Genomic DNA, 20,559 nt, shown 5'->3' on the forward strand with positions numbered 1-20,559 from the left:
TTTTTTTTTTTTTTTTTTGTACTGGGGATCAAACTTGGGACCTTGTGCTTGTGAGGCAGGTGGCAGAACCACTGAGCTAAATCCCCAGCCCTTGTTTACAAATTCTGCATCAGGTGACAAACATGACTGTCCTTCCCACACAAACTCAAATGTGGTCATCGTTCCCAAAATTGTAAAACAAATTAAGTTTGTGAACCAAGGTACCACTGTATTTTATTAGTCTTTTACAAATAGTGTACTATTACAATGTCTTTACAACAGCTGCGCATGGTGGCACACACCTGTAATCCAGCATTCTGGGAGGTTCAGAAAGGAGGAAAACAAATTCCAGACCAGCCTGAACCATTTAGTAACTTAGTGAGACTCTGCCTCAACCAACCAAAGGACAGGGGATGTAGCATAGTGTCAAGGCCCTGAGTTCATTATCCAGTACCACAACAAATGAATGAATGAATGAATGAATAAGATATCTGCATACCAAGCTCTGCAATGGTACTGGACAGAGATGAGAAATCATTTCTGACCTGAAGGTGCTTACCCGCTCAGGAAGGGCAGATGGGTGGAGTACAGGACTGGAGAATTAGTACAGAGATTGGTACAGTGTGCTGTGGGAACTCAGGGACGGGCTTCAAACTCAAGTCTCCAGAGGCCAGGGGATTTTGGAAACAAAATCTGAGACGTAAGCCATGAATGAGTTCAAACTCAGGGGAGAGGGAAGGAGGATGAAGCCAGCGGGAAGCATTTCCAAAGGAGAACAGCGCTGACCCAGGACAGATATGAAAGCTGCCTGCACGACATCATAAACTACCAGAGAGAGCGCAAGTTCAGGTGGGAGGGTAAAGGGACAGCAGGGAAAGGGCCGGATCACAGGGTCTTGTGGGACGTGGTGAGTCTCCAGATGCCAGGCAGATAGATAGACAGATAGACAATGATTACATGACCCAAGTTCCACATCACAGAAGTTCACTTGCCACAGCTTCCTGTGAGAGAGGAGTATTGCTCATAGGATGAAGATACATCATGGTCTACAAATTCAAGTTCAGCAAAACAGGCACAAGGAACAACAACAACAAAAATGACTAATAGTAATGTAACCTCATCCTCCTCTCAACAAATCAAAATAAGCAAAGCAAAATACTATTAGAAAGATTAGGAAAGTCACTCTCATGCCTAAATGGGAGAATCAGTGCCACTGGAATCTCAACAGGACAGGGCAGGGCAGGGCAGGGCAGAGCTGGGCTGGGCTGGGCTGGGCTACTGGCCCAGGTGTAATCAATGACTCTCTTAAGAAAACAAGGAAACAAAGTTCAGGTTTATAGTGTTTGCCTATTTCTGTGGTGTAAAGACTCTAGCTGTGGCAGATTTCAAGCCACGAACAGGCATCAGTGGGCTGGAAACACCTGGTTTTCAGGAGCTGGTACAGGCTGGATCCTGCATATCACAGGCTCAGAGAGTGCAATGAGCTAGGTTGGAGGTAGTGGATTTAGTCTTTGTTTTGGCTTTGCAGGGAAAAGATTGTATTCAGAGTTACAGTAGCTTTGCAAACTGACTGAGAGGAGAGCAGGGAAGGCAAGGGATATAAATGTACAAGGCAATCACGACCCGTCAGGTACAGAGCAGAAAATCGGCCCTTGAGATCAGTCAGTGTGATGGCAGAATCAGGCCCAGCAGACAGTTACTGCCCAAGCTCACTCCTTCTGTGAGTCCCGTGTCTGGTACTCTGGGCTGGGGCTGCCCTCTGGCCTCACCTTCTCAGGCTGAGGTAGACCACACCCGAGGCTCACGAGTGGGCAGGAGTACACACAGGTGCTGCCAGCTAAGTTTCACAGCTACCTTGCAACCTGCAGACTTTCTGACTCTACGTGAAGGGAGCACTCTGCCATGGGAAGGTGCGAGCTCCTGAAAGCCAGCAGGGATCCGGTGACAGAAAGAGAAGGTCCCACCGGGAAGGCCCACATGTCTACAAAAAGAAGGCTCAAGGATGCTGTGGCTGGACACGCGGGCTGATGGGATATTCCTGGTGAGGAGAGGCTTCCCACTCCCATGTTAATCAGCAGGAAATAGGAGGGGCAGGCAGGGAGGCCTTTTTATGTTCTTAATAAAGCCCCAAACACAAAAATACACAATGTACCGGGGCCATGTCTCCCTTTCATTGAAAACAAGCTCTAATTAGGCATCCTAAATGATTTTCAAATGATTTTTGGCCTGGTTATGTTATACAAAACAGGGCCGAGTGATTCAAACCTGCTGTCAATACAGAGGAGAGGAAAGAAAAATGCCAGCTATTCTGCAGCTGTATGACCAGAACATCGGCAGAGCTGCTTTCAAGAAAACCTGGATGCACAGACACAAGCCAAACTCCCCAAGCAGGAGTTAAACCAAATAAACCCGCGGGTATCATTTCAGGAGGGGATTCTTAAAATAGCAGCCAGGAATGCAGGGGTTCTTTTGGACAACTCAGATTCCACGCCTGTCCCTGATTTTGGTGAAACTATGCACTAAGAGTCTTGCTTTATCTAGTTTCTCTCTCAGTTGCCAGAAAGTTTCCCGCTCATGGAAGCAAGACTGTAAGCAAACACGCTGTGCAAGCCTAATGTGTACGGTGATGTTCCTTGCAGGGGCAGATGGAAATAATGAACACTGTGAAGCCCCAGGAGATTTATTCCAGGGTTAGAAAAAATATATCCACAGGGACAGGTTCAAAAGTGGGGAGTTTTCCGGTTACAGGACAGTCTTGTGCACAAGGGTGCAGCCAGCGGTGCACCTGTAACTCCAGTTACTCGGGAGACTGAGGCAGGAGGACTGCAAGTTCAAAGGCTAGTCTGGGCAATTTAGTGAGACCCTGTCTTAAACTAAAAAAAAAAAAATTAAAAAGGGTTGGGATGTAAGTCTGTGCTCCCTGTGGTTAACTCCCAGCAAAATACACACACACACACATACACGTCTTTATGGCTATGGTCATTTCAAAGAGATTCTGAAGGACAGGGACACAAATCTAAGCAGAGACACATCTCATGGGGATAGATAAAGCTTCAAGCATTCGAATCATTTTTTTTTTCTCTTTTTAAAATTATTTAACATTCAGCAAACAGCAGCACAGACACCAAAGTCCAAGTGTGCTTATGCGGAGTGTAAACATTTGCAGGTATCTGAAAGCGGAGTAGTCTTCTTCCAAAGACCCAGAAACACAAGAATCACTTGTGCGCACTTACTCTGCAAGCGAAGAGTCAAAATCTTACCAAGAGGAGTCCAGATGTAAATTCCATTTCCATTTCTCCTATTTCAAAATGTTGGCCCTAGCTCTTCTTGTTTTTGACAGTTCACTAATCTTTATTTAATGAGATGAAGAGCTTACTACCAAACATGGACATTTTACTTAAAGATTAGAATGTAAGTGCACGAAGAACTTACTCAGACCCGATCTGACCCAGTGGAGATTCGGTGATGAAATCTCTGGTCCAGCACCTTCCACTAGACTTGCTGCCATGGCTGTGGAAGTCACCTGTGCCCTGTACTAAGACCTTGAAACTTACTGGGATTGGGCCAGCCTGGGGCTTCACAGTGCAGAGCTCTCTAGGGCCGTGGTGTCTACAAACCTGTCACAGGATCAAGATGTCCTCTGCCCGCTGCCAGAAGCCAACCAGGGAGCTGCGTGGCAGGGGCAGAGCTTTCTGTCTCTCCACCCTGGTGTCGCTCTGCTCCCTGAGCTGTGAGCATTCACAGCCCTATGAAGTTGATTTCCGTCCCAGCTGACCTATGTGGCCACACAAGGTCATCCATCCACAGCCCAAGGTCACTGGAAAGTGATTAAGAGTTGTCAGGGCGGTGAGGAGAAAACCTGAGCTCTCATTTCCCTTTGGGCCCTCGTCTTCTTAGTTCTTCGAAAGAGCATTTATGGAACACACAGGCATGCTGTCCTCTGAGGAGGGAGAGTAAAACAGCAACACACTGGGCAGAAGTTGGAAGTCACAGCGCTGCTTCATGCAGTCTCGACTGGGTTTTGGACATGTTGCCCCCTTGTCCAGAATACCCTTTCATGCTTCTATGCACATCTTTTGACTTAGAAGTTGCTTCTTCCAGGATCTGCCTTGATGCCTTCCCCTCCCGGGTTAGCTTCTCATGGACACTTATCACAGCCTACAGCTTGTATCTATGGCCCCTGCTATACCTCAAGCCCTTTGGAGCGGCAGCTGTCCCTTGCTCATTGTGCCCCATCCTGTCGCCCTGCTCCAAGCACAGCAAGTGTCTGGCACCCACTGAGATTTCAGGGACCACACTGTCAGTAGAGTTGAATACAGACAGACACCTCCAGCTCGCAAATATTTTCTGATCCCTGTCATTTCTCTTAGAGAAATTGAGGTCAAAAATGTGTTGGTAAAATAAAGAAACTGAAAACCAACGAGATGGGGATTATAATGCGCATGCAGTGGGTGAACCGGTAACAACTCTTGCAAAAATGAATTCAAATGATCATGATCTTAGGTTGGAGCATAGCTCACTTGTGCCATGCATGCCAACCATGTGCAAAGCCCTGGGCCTGATCTCTAGCACCACACTAAGAAAATATAAATAAAAATTTAAAAATTGAAGTTGCCAACCTTTCTTGACATGCGTTTGTTTTCTAAAACATTGATATATGAGAACACAAACTCTCATGTAGATTTAGAGTGTGCCTATACAGTTCCAGGAAAGCCACATGCTTCCTTCAAGCCTAACAATAGTGATAACAGCTGCTTACATTGTCTCATCTAATCCCCCTTGTCAACACCCAGTGATGCACAAAAAAAGGAAAAGCACACAGCCCATCACCTCAGGCAACGCTCTTGTGAGACCAGCATTTACAAGGTCTACGACTGACACACACAAAAGGCTTCCTGACAGGAATGAAGAGGAGGAAGAGAAAGGGGAGGCTGGTAACTTACATCCTTGATGCCACCGACTTTTCAACCTTCTGCTTTCAAATATGAGCGTGAGAGAAATGGGAGAAGATGACCAGCGGAAGCCTGCTCCTGAAGAAACACGCTTCCCAGAAAGATTCCACAGGACCCCTGACCACAACCCACAAAAACCCCGGGGCATTTCACAGCCAGAGCATTCTTCCCACTCTCCCCAGATCTCAGCTGACCACCAAGAGTTACCATCTGTGTCCTCGGGGATCAAAAGCCAAAACAGAACATCTCAGCCCTCTCTTGCCCTAGGCCAGCACTAAAGCCCTCTGTGCTGTGGCCACGAGGGGACGGATCAGCTCAGTGGTGGGCTTGCTGCTAGGGGTGCTCTTGGCAGGGGTAGCTTCCACAACTGGAAAGAGGGGCGCGTTTCTTACCCTGGGGACCACCCCATTTGCACTGGATTGACTGGAAATAGATACAGTAGAGAAAGGAGGACGAGGAATTCCCTTCTTGGCTCTCTTCAAGGCCAGAGCAGTGTTCTTTGTTCTTTTCATCAAGGAGAAACTGAGGCCTAGGAAGGAGGTATTTAACTACTAACACTGTTGGGCAGAAGAAGAGCTGGGGCCAGAACGTATTCTTGACCAGGAAATGAACCAATACCCAGCAACTTTCCACTGAGCTACATCTCCAGGCCTATGTATGTATGTATGTATGTTTTTGAGACAGGGTCTCACCGAGTCACTAAATTGCCGAGACTGGGCTCAAACTTTTTTTTTTTTTTGTACCTGTGATTAAACTCAGGACCTGGCACTTGAGAGGCAGGCAGTGTACCACTGAGCTAAATCCCCTGGGCTCAAACCTTTTTTTGTTTTAATTTTCCAAACTTTTGATTCTCCTGTCTCAGCCTCCCAGAGTGCTGGGATTACTTCAATGCATGGCTGCACCCCACTTAGTGGGGGACTTTCTAGCCACACTCAAATACTGGAGCCACTAGCCATCTGCTGCCATTAAAAAGAAAACTAAACTTTTGGCCGCTACAAATTCATTCTCCTCCACAGGAACCACATTTCAGATGCATATTTAGTGCCTCTCATGTCAGCCTTGGGAGAAGACATTGCCACCACCACACTAAATGGGATGGACGTGTGGCCAGAGAGAACGCAAGGCCTCGGTGCCTGGTCACAGCCAGACTGGCTCCTTGAAATGGCCCCTCCTCCTGGTGCTGGGAGTCACCTGTGACAGATGGAGACGGGTGTAAGAGGGGGCGAGGGACTGACCGAGGCCCAAGAGCCCTTGCCTACTCCCTGCCCTGTTCCTGGGCTCGCAGTACCTGCAGAGCCGCCCCAGCCAGCCTCAGACCTCTAAGGCTCTGTGCTCAGTTGAGCTCATCCAAGGGATGCCTGTGCCAAAGCCTCTGGAAGAACTTCAAGGAAGTCAACCTCCACCTTGGCCGTGGATGATTTCTAAGGCAGCTCATGCCAGATGGTGATCTGAGGGACTCTGTAATGAGATCCAACAGTTCTGAGCAGTTTCCGGCCAGCAGTGGCCATTTTGGCTGCCAAGAAACAACCAATAATGCTGACCAACTCCCCACAGCCAGAGGTGCGGCCTCTGCCCATCTGCTGAGTTGGAACTGCCCTACTCCTTGGGATGTTTTATTAATTTAGCAGGGCAGTCTGGAGACACTTTGGTCACCAGGTCCCAGGAACAGGGCAGCGGGTTGCTTCAAAGTATGTGTCTGGATGTGTTGAGATGATCAGAGAGCCCCGACGGAAGGATGACATAAAACCAAAAGGGAGAATAAAATCACATTCAGAAAAAGAACATTTGCTAATCAAAGAGCCTCTGTGTTCTAAAACACTGTGGAAAAATCATTAATTATGACCTTTTCAAGTTGTTTTAGAGGAGATTAATTAAATTGGCTACTTTCCTCTTATTTAAAACTGCCAAAGGTATATTTTCTTTCACCTACTTTAGCCAAGTTCTAAAAAACAAAATGTTGGCTTATCTCAATCAATACTTTTGTCTCAAATTCCCTCTCTCCCAGTGAATAGCAGGGGGGCTGCTTCAAGAATCAATAGGTTACATTTCTAAGATACCAAGAGCAAAGGGTAACCAGATAGATGTTTATCAAGCTAGGACAGGCATGCACTTGCTGGGAAAATTCTCTGGGTGAAGGGGACTCTGCTTCTTGGTCTTCTCATCTAAACAATTGCTCTTCACTATGGTTTATCCAAGAGATGAGGTTAAGCAAGGAGAGGGGCCTCACAGGACACTGTGAGCTCAGAGCTGGCCTCTGGGATTCAGCTGCTATGTCACTCTGTCCCTTATAGTTATTTACAAGTTTTCGTGCTCTCAAATTCATTGATTTGAAAAATACTGTGCACAGAATTCATGAGTTTCACCTCACCTATTTCTCATGACACATCTATGTGGTCGGTGCTGTTCTTTCTTGCTTCTATTTTAGACCTAAGGGTCTTGCAATTCAGAAGTGCTGAGTGAGCCAAAATCACATGGCCACAAGTGGAGTTGCTGGGACCAGGTCTTTGGTGTCCTGCACCCGAGTCAGACTTCGGACGATGAACGCATGTCAGTTGGTGTTGAAGAGGGAACAGAGTCATGTGGGTTATGAAGCCCAAGATCACAAGGCTAGAGAATAAGCTTAAGCAGAGCTGGGCCTGCTGGCACAGTGACACTTTCACAGGCAGTTGTGTGCCCCCTTGCTGGCCTGCTGGCTTCTGCCCCCAGAGAGATCTTCTGTAGGACTTAGAGTATGTGGCCATCCAGCATACTCACACCCCACACTTGCAGGAAGCTCTAAGGACGTCTAATTCTGAGCTTAGAGCATTCTCACTGTCATGGGGTGGCAGTGAAATAGACGACTTGCACACTGACAAATGAAACCAGCCCATCAGGACCTATTTACTGTGTCAGACTTGCTTTTTGGTGTGACTCTGAGGATTGTCCCCAGTGTCATGAATGTGGGCAGGCCAGGGCCCAGCTTCGGTTAACAAAGTGAAGATGAGAACTGAGGTCCCTTTTCAGGTAGACCTCGAGAGGTCTTACACGCTTCTACCTTCTATCCTAGAGCTCACCACCACAGCAAACCGGCCTGTTGGAAGAAGTAGGACCATGCAAGGAACGCTAGCTTGTCAAAGCTGAACCAGACAGGTCAGTGTCCTGTCAACCCACCAGATGTCCCTAGAGGCATGAACAAACCCTGCCGAGGGCACCCAAGCCTGGGACACCTCAGCAGAACTGTCCCATCAACCTTCAGGTTTGTGAGAAGCAATATGTGGCCATTATTTGAAACCCCTAATCTTTAGGGCCGGAGAAAAAGGAATGGTAAGTCACAATCTGTTTCACCAAACTTACCAAGTCTAAGCTATTTTCCACAAGTTTCACCATTATTTACTATTTGCTAGGCAGTGGAAGGTTTGAAGAAGCTCCAAACACTACTTCTGTTGGAGAGTTTGTGACTGAAATGGCTTAGAACTCAGCTAAAAAAGCAAAGGTCTGGAGTCAGGTGCCCTAGTTTGGAGACTATTAATTGTGATATGTAACCTGGACTTGTAAGAACCACCTAGCAGATTAATAAAGCCTTGAGTGTATCTGTGATGATTGACATCTGTGGAGGGAAGACCCACCCTGGATGTCAGTGGCACCAACTAACACACTTGAGGCCTAGATGAAATAAAAAGGGAAAGAAGAAATCTCTTTTTTTCTTTGGAGGAGTTCTGGTCTTCACTATTAATTTTAGACATTTGTTTCCAGTTCCTACAGGCTTCCAGGACAGACTCTTAAGCTTTCCAATGCAGACTCTTAGGCTTTCCAACATGGACTCACAGCAGGCTCTATGGTGAGCACAGGCCTTTTGCCTTCAACTGCATCCTGTAGCTCTTCAGTGCATAGACGGCCATTTTGCAATCTTCCTTCCACCCTGACTCTGCAGGTGGCCTTTGTAAGCCTGGCTGGCAAATCCTTTACATAATCATGTATATAATTAAATGTTTCTATAGTGAACCCGAACTGATACAGATTTTGGTAGCAGGAGTGAAGTTTTTGCTGTGACACTACTTGACCATGTGGTTCAGAACTTTGAAACTGGTTGAGGGAGGAGTTTGGAAAGATTAGGCGATGCCAGCTGAAGAAGCAGACCTAGAATGCTTTCAACTGAGTTTGATGGGAGATTTAGTCAGTGCACAGAACACCAAAATGCTGATAAAAAGGAAGATGTTAAAGGCCAGGCCTGGGGGGTTTCAGTTGTAAATAGATTCCACTGGCAGTTGGATTCAAGGCCTATGTGTTATGCTCTTATAGAAAATTGGCCTATATTTTGCTCATGCTCTGAGACTCTGTGGGAGATTAAGGAAGATGGGAGGAAATTTCAAGGCAATCCAACATTCAGGCTATGGCATGGGTACTATTGATGGCTTTTAGCTAGCTCCTAATTGAGAATCAAGAGCAAGTGACACAGCTGAGCAATTTAAAAATTTTTAAATTTCACCAGAAGGGAAGCTCCTAGAAAGTTGAAGTCTAAAGTTGAAGCAGAGGAGAGCTTAGTTGCTGAAATGATTAGCTTAGCAGTAAAATGAAGCAAAGTGCTTTGTGTCATGACAATAGGAAGGATACCTTGAGAGCATCTGAGAAAACAGAAAGATTGTACCCTTTGGCTTGCAAAAATAAAGACTTCCTGGAGAAGGGCAGCCTATGGAATTGGTTCTTTAGGATTTAATTCACAGTATGCAAGCATACTCAGGCACTCAGAAGCCTCTGTATCCATGATGCAAAGGGGCCCAGCTACTGCTTAGGTTGCAGCAGACCTTAGCACCACCACATGGTGCTGGTTTTACAGGCATGCGGAATGCAAATCTTAGGAGTCAAGGAGGCTTCCACTCAGATGGCAAAAGGCCTGGGAGGCCAGGTGATGTGTCTCTGAGAGGGCAGAGTATGAAGTGGTGAGAGTGAAGTCAAAAGTGCAGAAGAGAACCCAGAAAGTTGGAGATGCCAGGAACATAGAATGTCCGAGAAAAGCTGCAAGCAGTGAGCAAAGCCAGTCTAGGAAGAGTCATGAGACCTACAACTATCAACAGTGTCATCAGGGCCAGTCCACCCAAGCTGTCTGGAGCTTACATCCTACTACCTCTTGCTCCAGGTGATGGACAAAGAGCTGCAGCATTTAAAGTTTGCCCTAATGGGTTTTAGCCTGGCTTTAGTCTCACTGGTTTCTACTGCCCCAATCCAAGTAGAATGGGGAAGTTTATCCTGTGCCATTGTATACTGGAAGCAAAGAGTTTGCTTTAAGTCTCAGTGGAAACTTTGGACTTGGACTTTTTGGCAATGCTAAAACTGTTAGGACTTTGGCAATTCTTGGAGAGGGACTAAATGCTTTTTGAAAAAGAGATGTACATGAATCTTTTGGGGGCCAGGGACAGATGTCCCTCCAAACTCTCATGCACTGAAAAAAGGGACTTGGGGAAGGTGACTGGATTGTGTGAGTACTACAACTGGTGTGGTTTTGAGAAGTGGGGCTAGGTCAGAAGACACAGGTTGTTGAAGGCATGACCTAGTAGGGTGTAGTTACCTTCCCAGTTCCTCTTCACTTTCTTTCCTTCCTGGTCACCATCAGGAGAAGAGCTTTTCTTCTGCTTTGCCCCTCTGCCATGCTGTCCTGTCTTGGATCCAGCTGGCTAAGACTGAAATGTGAGTTAAATTAAACCCCTTCTTTAAGGTGCAGGTGTTTGAGTATTTTGTGAAAAGCGACAAACGATTTCTCGCTTTGGCACTCAGGTCCTATGTGGAGAAGTCATCTCCCTCTCTGATACTTGCTAGTTGATTCCTAGTCAGATGAATTTAATGAGGCAAAGTAATCCTGGCCCCCCTAACAAGGTTAATGACTGAAGGGCAGAGACTCACTCATGCATCGACAGCTGGAGAGAGTGAGGGAGTCACCAGTGCAGAGAAATCTCTGATAATAGAGCTCAGTTTCTTCCCTATAAGGTCTAAACAACTTGCTCTTTTACTATGGGCTCTGTCCCTGCTTTTCCTTAATGACTGCTGCCCTCTTCAGCGTATATATAAAATAGGTTCTTGGAAATAATTCCACACGGATTATCCCTGACTGAAGACATTCTTCACTGGCTCTAAAAGAGGGCAGGGAAATGAATCCCAGCATTAAATAGTTGAAACCACCTGCACATATATTCTCACTAAGTTGCCATGATTTCTTCTCCCTAGCAGGGATCTTGGCCTGTGGAGCAAGAGCTTGCCAAGTTCAAGACAAATTTATCTGAACTTAACAGGGAAACTGTCCCAAGCATGTGACTGGAGGAAAAGAAATCATCACGAACTATACATACATAAACATTAAGACGCAAAATTTTTAACCTAGAAATTAATTCTAGAGTATAAATAGGACCACTGAGAATAAAGTGCATTTTCAGAAGGAATGGATGACTGCCTTTAATAGAACCAACCCAAAGGAGGGGCTCTGGGAACTCCAGCAAATTGTGAAGGAAATGTGAGACACCACGAGGCAGATGAGGTCTTTCTAGACCCACTAAGGTTGGATTAACTCTATTCTTTGCCTGACATAATCAAGTTCTAGGTCTGTAAGGAAACAGAGAATATCTAATTTACCTGCTTATGTCAGAAACCTCACCTGTAGCAGCCCTACCATGCAAAAGTCTAGCCTGGTGTCAAAAAACTCACTATTCCCAAGAGATCCTGTTCAGCTATTAGAAGACAAATAAGACAGTTCTTTGGTTTTTCCCTAATATGGAACCAAAGAGCTTTCCTATTCTTTTAGTTCTGTTCTCTGTGGCCACAGAGAAAATAAATGATGGCCCAAGGTATAGATCTTGATTTCTTGAAGGGAAATAATTTCCCATGAAACCATTTTCTAAAATGTCCTTTGACCTTAACCATGCAGATACATGGGTAAACTGAGCAAAGGGGACCCACATAAGCTTTGGGGGTCCCACCACAATGAAGTTCCACCTAATCAGAAAAAGTAAACTCATTCTTAGCAGCTAACTTCTTGCATAGGGATAGTCATCATGACACGTCATGACAGTATTTGAATTTTTAACAACTGTCTATCTCTCCCATAGGTCTTTTAGTCCTCCTATAGGGCAGGGACTGCTACCTGTCTTCTCACCTTTGTTTATTTAGTGGCTGGCATGATGTGTGACATAAGGCACTCAATAAATGGTCTTAGGTGTGTATAAGCACAGAGTGGGCCGAAGTCCAAGTACGAGTGTGTAAAAAAAGAAGACAGGGAATCATTTCTTCCACACTGTATAGTCTGGCTTGGAATTATTTGCCTCTTAAAAATGAAGCCAAACCTAGCATAACTTTCTCACAGCACAAACCATCAAGTGCCTTCAGGGATCCTTGTCCCTAGAGCTAAATCTGATCTCCGACTCCACCATCTGGCTGCCCCCCAACAAGAGCAAGGGAGGGCATACAGCCTTGCGAGGAGCCAGTTTAGCTCAGGCCTGCTGTCAGTTCCTCACCACTCAAGAGAAAGTTTTTCCGCTAGGCAACATGAATCCGATCACACCCACACTGTGGGTTTTCTCCAGTCTCCATTCATTCTCCAAACTGAGGAAACAAATGTGGGGAGGCCCTGTCTGGAAGCGAACACTGAGTCGGTCTGCAAGTCATTACCTCTCCAACAGAATGCCCAGAGATACAGACTAGGAGACACAACACCACGGCAAAACTCTGGACAGCAGGGGGCAGCAGAGACTCACTTTTCTGGAGCCAAAGGACCTTTTTCTCTCTTCAGACTTTGCTTTCCCCAAAGGAGTTAACTATAGGTCACCGATCTCCCACTCGTTTTCACTTCAGCAAAAGGGTGTGATTCGTCTACTGCAGCAAGTGCAAAGGGAGCATCTGATGTCAAAAAGCCTTCTTTACCTTTGTTCTCATGAGAGAAACAGGCCAGCCACTGATGTCCACAGCAGTGGATATTTCCATTCGCCACAGAGTTCAGGGAGCTTTGCCAGTCACGAGAAATGGCACGGCCGCTGCTAAGGAACCACAGCAGGAGCTCCCAGGACACTAACAATGTGACCCGTGTCCACACTGCCCTGGCACTGACTGCTCCGCAGCATGGCCATTCATCCACAGGGCATGACGTCAGCAGACGGCCTGTGGGTCACTCTTCCCATGAAGCGGACACAGTGGACCGTTATCACGACACACACATTCTCAGTGCGACCTCTCTGCTGACAGCTTCTCCGAAAGCTGGTTCCCTGCACACATCTTAGCTCCTGTCATGAAGGCCAGTGGCACCTAGAGGTGGGCATCCTATCTGCCAGGCCCATTTCGGCCAAGAATGCCATGTCCTTGGCATGGGAAAGCAGCCAACTGTACGCTCAGGAGAATCTCACCATGAAGTTGCTGTGATGCGAATGTCATTCTGCCCTTGCACTTGGCATTGTGAATCCAGAGTTTATATGTGCTTGGAGAAGTTAATATCATTCATTCCAAAATGCATTTATCTCTAAAATGCTGATGAGCACTGTCACCCAACTTCAGAGAAGAAAAATATTTAAGAGGATCATTTAAATAAGTGGCTAAGCTACACTCTGACCGCAGATGACCCTTGGATAAAAATGACAACTAGAGCACCCAGACATGTAAATACTTCCCCCTCCCAATGATCCTTGAAATGAAATTGAATTCATAGATATGTGACGCTTTCCACATAACAGTTGGGGACAAGAGAAACGCCATGATTTATCACCTGAAGATGGGACGAACATCAACTAGTCATTTTCTATTCCTGACATAAGACTAACCAAATAGATATTTCATCTTCCCAAATGATTTATTCTTTCCACCCTTTTCTCCACTGGTTTTTCCTGTTATAAAAAGCCAGGTTTGCCATATTTTGGAGAAAGGGCATATGGCAGGACCATAAGTTCATAGGCTGGCATTGAAACACATCCGTATTTGGAGAAGAGCAAACATGGCCACAGCCTTCCTTTTCTTAGTTTGACACCTTACAGGAATTTTTGAATGTCTCTGGAAGGTTCTTCAGAACTATACAGGGGATCGGGAAAATGGCTAGAAAAGGCAGGCAGAGACTACACCAAGTACCATGTTTCTCCCCTTGATGTTGGGCGTCAGTTTAATGCCAGGGATCAAGGACAAAAACTGGGATGAAGGCGCATCATTCAGGCTCCTGTAAAGGTAGCTTTCAGGGTGCCCACCTTCCTCTGAACACAACAGCGTTTCCTCAACAGAGAGACACCAAACCGTCCAAGCTCCGAGTAGAGAAACAGCCAGGTGGAGGAGGAGATTCTCTTTCCGGTGTGGGCTGAGCTGCTTGCCCTCTCCCAGCAACCCCTTGCCTTGTTGTCCCTCTGCTTCCATACCTTGACCTCCCTCTGATTATCTCCAGCCTAACTGTGGGACCCAAATCCATTTCCTTATTTTCTATTAGCTTAGAGGAAACAAGAGAGCAATGAAAGTTTAAAAAATAAAGTGTACTCAGCATGTAAAGGTTCTCGAGATAATAGTACAAAACCAAAGCAAGACATGAAGCCACACACCGCTCTGAGTCACTACCTCTGAGAATAAATTTAAATATGGGTAAGACAATGCACATGTACATTTCAGTGGCTTCCTACTTATTGATCTCCTGCTACATGCCAGGCCTTAGTCTGAGTGTCTAACTACTTTAACTTCATTTGCCATAGCAAGTTAATTTGTTTAGAACAAAAGGGAAGCCATGGTGTGAAAGGTAAACCCCAGAAATGAGCAGGGTGAAGCCCTGGGCTGGTTGTAGGGATAGAGTTGTAAGGAAAACGACGTAACCAGGAAGGCTCCCAGGATGTCCGAGAAGTGATGTCATTTGCATTGATTTCCACTTCTGTCTTAACCTCAGGAGTCATAGCCACTGCTGTCTCACTCGTGAAAGGACATTGCTTACCAACACCCCAAGCAGCGGGTCACAGAGAAGCCTCGAAGGTCAGAACTTAGCAGTGTTCGCACGCCAAGCAAACAATGCCAGTGTCAGAAAACTCCAGAGCCTACCCGGAAATGATAAGCTATACCTTCCACAGAAATGTCTATGGCCAATAAAGAGGTGTCAAGGCCAAATAATTCGCATTAGGCTAGGGAAAAAATTAGAGAGAATGCTTTGCATGCAACTTCACTGGTCCTAGGATAGCTAGTTGCCACTTCACAGATGAACGCGCTGCATCTCTGGCAGATGAGGTGTCTCATTGATGGAAGAATGAACAGAACCTGTTCTACCTCTGCATGCCAATGTGACCCTGGGCTAACCTTCCAAGTCTGTTCCCCTGGAAACCTGATAAGGACAGAAACTCATTCTGTTACTAAGCAACACTGCTCATGGTAAAAATGACCAGATTGTTAAACCACATCAGGACTGGGAAGAATCATAAATGTAGTGTAAATGCCTCCTGGGGACACTATCACTTTGGACTTCTCTGAACACCATGACTACTAAGTAGGCCTACTCCTGGGGGAACCATACAAGCCACCGATATCAAGCTGTTTCAAGAGACCTGGCTTCTGCGCACCTGTGGCTTTTAAGCCAGAGTGATTTGCACACTTGAGCCGTTCAAGTGTTGTTCCCTCACTCTTGGATGTCCTAAGTCTGGTGCCCTCCAATTCTTCCTTTCCACCTAGACAAACTGAGTTCATTGAGTTCCACCTTTGAGACAATCTCCTAGAGAATTTATCAATGCCAGCCTGGACCCTTCGACCCCTAAGCTGGTTTTCCAAGCCCTCTAAAAATGACAGGTTCTGGACAGAGGTACAGCAATCATCCAGATGATTCCTAAATACAAGTGATTATCACCCCCTGAACACTACAGACACCCATGCTCTCCCAGCCCAGGATCACAGCCCCAGGAATAACCATGGGGGGCCTGACTCCCATCATGGAGGTAACCTTCAGAAGGTGACGCTGCACAGGCCACAAAGAACACGAGTGTAATCCTGCACAAACCCAACAGACGTGCTCTCCCATTAACACTCAGGCTGGCGGACTAGGATGAGTCATCTTTCCCAGTCTTCCCTTCCTTTTCACTAAGTAAAAATCTAGGAGTACAAATGATGTCACTTCTTGGATGTCTTCCCTCAGCCTTCCTGGTTATGTCATCTTTTTCCTCACAACCCCAAGCACCTCTGTTACAGGACACATGACCTCCACTCCTCTAGAAGCCATGAGCCCCTGGGAAGCAGTGTAAGTCACTTCAACTAGACTGTAAGGGTTTGGATCAAAGCCTCATGTTTTTGGAGAGGGTCTGGATTATGGGGGTGCTACTGGTGACTTGTTGCTGGGAGGGGAGAGGTCTGGTTGGAAGAGGCAGGTCACTGAGGGTGTGACCCGGAAGGGTTATCTTCCTTCCTGGCTCCTCCCTTGACCTCTCTGCTTCCTGGATGCCATGAGGCGAGCAGCTCTCCTCTGCTATGTTGTCCTGCATTGGAGGTGGCTGACTATGAAACATTAGCCAATGATCCAGCGATGAGGAAAGTAACTAAGACACGGTCCAATGCGACAGCCATCACAGTGCTCCACCAATGATCACAAAACGAAAGAAACAACGTGATATGGGCAACTCCAATCCTATTATTTTCTGCATGGCTTAGAACACTGCATTAATTCCATGTAGCCCAACTGTAACTTTTAGTTACAATCCTAGTCAACAGCACGACATGGCTAACTTTTCCAAGGTTCCATCTCCTAATCCCTAACTGGGATAAGTAAGTTGTCTCAACAACCACAAAGTAACACATTCATAACGATTCTTAGTCATTGGCCTCAGTGTTGCTTGGATCTGGCAAAGTGCTGAAGGCTATAGATCTCTATCTCCAGTAATATCTGGGTCTTCTTTTCCACCCACAACAGGCAGGACAAACAGTCAAGAGTGGCAGAGAACACTAAGACCAGATGACGGAACCCCCAGAAAGCACAGGGGGCCTTTGCATTAGACAGAGCTCCTAGCCACTGCAAACTGAAGGATACCTCCTATGCCTCAGTGATTTCACGACAGAGGACTTCAGACTCACAGAGTGGAAATAGGGGCCACAGAAGTTGCAGCAGCTGAGAGCAGAGGGCTTGATCTCAAATCCGGTGCTTTTTGACTATGCCATGGCCTCTGTGGTCTTTCACAGCAACTTGAGTGGAAAAAGCCAGTTTTTACCAAATGGTCTTGCCATCTCAGCATCTTGAAAGAAATTGCCTCATTTCAAACTGTGAGAGTGGTTTTGCCCAAGAGAGTGATAAAAGAAGTATCAGGTATATAGGAAAATCAGTCCTTTCATACACTGTTGATGGGAATACAAACAGGTACAATATTTGGGGAGCACAATCTGGAAGTATTCAAACAATTATAAAATGTGCCAAAGCTTTAGTGAAGCAATTCCACAAAAATGATTGTACATGTGTAAAAAACCCAAGAATTCTCATCTGAGTACCATTAACAATTAACAAAAACCTCTAAGCAACCTACATGTAAGTGGTTAAACAGATTAAGGAAGATTACAACAACAGTACATTATATGTTCAAACCAAAGAGGCTGACCATGATTTGGTGATTTTATTAAGACGATTTAAAAAGTCATATTGATATTTTAGTATGTGTATATTTATGGAATCTTGAAGAATTAAGCAATAACTTATGCATAGAGCCCCTTAGAAAAGTACCTCACAGTAAAAACTAGGAAAAATTTATCTATCAAGATGTGATAGTATGCCCCCAAAAATATAAGAGAATGTAAGTGGTAAATCACTTAAAAAAAAGAATATATAGATAGATAGATAGATATAGATATGGCTATTTGTGGAAGTTGGGGTTATATAGGGTTCTTTTGGGTTTTCTGTTTGTTTTTTGAGATTTTGTTTTGTTTTGTTTTTCGTTTGCTTGTTTTTCATACAGGGTCTCACTATGTAGTCCAGGCTGGCCTTGAACTTCCTAAGTAGTCTAGGCTGGACTTGAACTTGTGATCCTCCTGCCTCAGACTCCTGAGTGCTAGGATTACAGATATGTAGAACCACTCCTGGCTTGGCTCTTGCCCTTTTAATAAATGTCTATGCCATTGAAATATTTTTAGCCAGGAATTAATGTCTCACTTTTCCTCACTTTCCCATCTGAGTTGATTGTTTGTGTAACCAGAACTAAATCGAGTGAGGACAGCAAGCAGATCTGAAGTCTAAATAGCTCTACAGGTTTTGGAAAGGTACCTGTTACAAGTTTTTATTCTTCTTAACACTCTTTAAAAAATTGGGATTTGGTGTTAAAATATTTCCGCCATTCCTTGACAAAATAACAAGTTTCCCATTTAACTTAATGACAGGATTCAATCATTTCCAGAGTGGAAAGAGTTTGGGTCTGTGGGACCCAAGGTAAAGTTCAGCAACTACATGTCGTAACAGGGAGCCACCCTGAGGACAGAATACGAAATGAAATGAGCCAATCCCGAAGAGACAGACTGTGTGGCCTGGCTTATCTGAGGCGTCTGTGTGGTGGTCAAAGCCCCTGAAACAGGAAGTGCCTGCTAGAGGCTGGGGCTAGGGGTGGGGAGTGATAGCTGAAGTGCACAGAATTTCAGCTTTGCAGGATGAAAAAGTTCTGCACGTTGGCTGCACAACAAGGTAAATGAACTGAACATTATTAAACTGCACACTCAAAAATGGGTAAGAGAATTAATTTTATTCCAATATTTTACCACATTCCTTTTTTCATAGAGGATCGAACTCAGGGCCTATGCTCTGAACTAAATCTTCTCCAGGCCTTTTTAAAGTTGTTGATTTTGGGACAGGGTCTCGTAGAGTTGCCCGGAAGCAATGCCAGTTCTCTTTATCGCTGCAAGTCCGGACAGGAGCTCGCAAGCTTCATGGCGCACAGAGCATTTTTGCACATATTAGCTCACCAAGGCCTTGGAACGGATTTCTCAGGGGACAGGACAGAGCCTGGGTTCAAATCCTGGAATCAAACCTGAATATGAATTCCAACACTTGATTCCCAGTGAGAACAAGTTTCTTCATCTCATTTAGCCTCATGGTGTCTACTGGTAACTCTGATTTCCTGGCATTCACTTCACAGAAGGGGTGTGACAATCAGGTAAGATATCCTTAAAATAAGGTCCGCCTTGCTCTCCGGCTTTCCAGCATCTTAAGGGGGAACCCATCCAGGCAGATGAGCGGCTGCCCCTGCCCTGGGGGCAGCTCCTGGCCAGGTGCCTGAGCAGCCTGTCCTGACACAGGATCCTCCCCATACCGGCTCTGTCCACTAGGAACTCTTTATTTTCTCAGTGTGTGGACGTTAGTCTGACATCCATCCATCCAGTATTTTTATGACAGCTTCTCCCAGAGATTGTGGCACAAAGGGAGACCAGCCCCCAGGGGATAGGCCCAGCTGTCCTCCTACCGCACTTCTCCAACCAGCCCTCAATGGCCAAGGTTCCTACCTTTTGTTTTCCAAAGAAAACCTTTCTTCACTTTAGATTCATCCTTTGCAAAATGGGGATAAATGAGGCACATAGCAGAACTCACAAAAATTAGCCTTTACTCGTTGGTGGAAAAAAAAACCTTTCCTTATATGTATGTACTGAATACACTGTAAAGGATCTGGAAGGACACATACAGAATGGTTTATATGAGTACTTGTTAAGAAGCCTATAAAGGACTTTTATTTAATATATATACTAGTACCATTTTATGAGCATATATTATTTCTGTAATCTCAGCACACTTTTAAAAAGAATACATTCGGATAGGATGGAAAAAATGAAAGGAAGGGAGGGAATGGGAAGAGAAAAAAGAACAGTAAAAACCTTTGTTTTTGCTTGAGGGTGAATCACAGAGCATCTCCCCTGGGTTAGATGTCCTGAGTAATGCGATTAGCGCTAGTTGCAGGTTCCCAATGCCTTGGTTGGGAAATCTGCCATATATGTATGCATTAAGATGCATTAGCTGCCATATATATATATGCATTTAATGCATCAGCTGCATTAAAATGCTCTTCTGTTTTGGGGGAAAGATACAGTGATTAGCAAATCTGTAAGGATCCCAGCTCCAGTGATCCAAGTGACCCTGGGTTGAAGGAATGGGGGTGGGGTGGGGGGTTCTGAGCTCACACCCCGCAGGAGGGCTGCCCAGGTTCCAGGAGCACTTTAGGAGCGCAGGGCAGCTCCTCTGGTTTTCAGAGGAACAGAGGGACATCATCGAGCACTGCGGAAGCTAGGAAGCTTTCACAACAGCAGGTAGGAAATGCTTCCTTCCAGGAGATCTGCTACGTCCCCCGGAAGAAGTCAGCACCACTTTGCCTGGCAGGTGGGAAGGGGTCTGCTTCTCCTAGAAGAATCTCCTGAAGTGCCCGTTTCCTCTAATATTTTACAGCTCATGCAACCAAAGGCTGTTTTGCTACCTTCTGTGCAGGACTCCATGGCTGGGGGAGTTTAGCTTTCCCTCCATCCTAAGAGCTTGGCAGCACGGGTCGTAAAAGCAGCAACTCCTTTCATAACGAAAGTTACACCAGCACAAACAAAAGCAATGTGCTCTGCTCTTTATATGTAGCCACAGTTTTCACTTAGCCAAACCATGGTCCTGGATTTTTCAAGGGGCAAAAACTCTTATCTCTTATTTCTGAGAGGTAAAGACCCTATCAATTCATAAAGGGCA

The 20,559-nt window shown here is 45.6% G+C and overlaps 1 protein-coding gene across 1 annotated transcript in view; it reads right to left on the reverse strand.

Annotated features, from left to right (window-relative positions):
• Positions 1-20,559, reverse strand: part of Nav2 (neuron navigator 2) — a 359,199-nt gene that overhangs the window by 183,898 nt on the left and 154,742 nt on the right. The gene's annotated exons all lie outside the window — the stretch shown is intronic.

The sequence above is a fragment of the Fukomys damarensis genome, unplaced genomic scaffold, assembly GCF_012274545.1.
Source record: "Fukomys damarensis isolate Sample0158 unplaced genomic scaffold, DMR_v1.0_HiC HiC_scaffold_16, whole genome shotgun sequence".
In the NCBI taxonomy this organism is placed as follows: domain Eukaryota; kingdom Metazoa; phylum Chordata; class Mammalia; order Rodentia; family Bathyergidae; genus Fukomys; species Fukomys damarensis.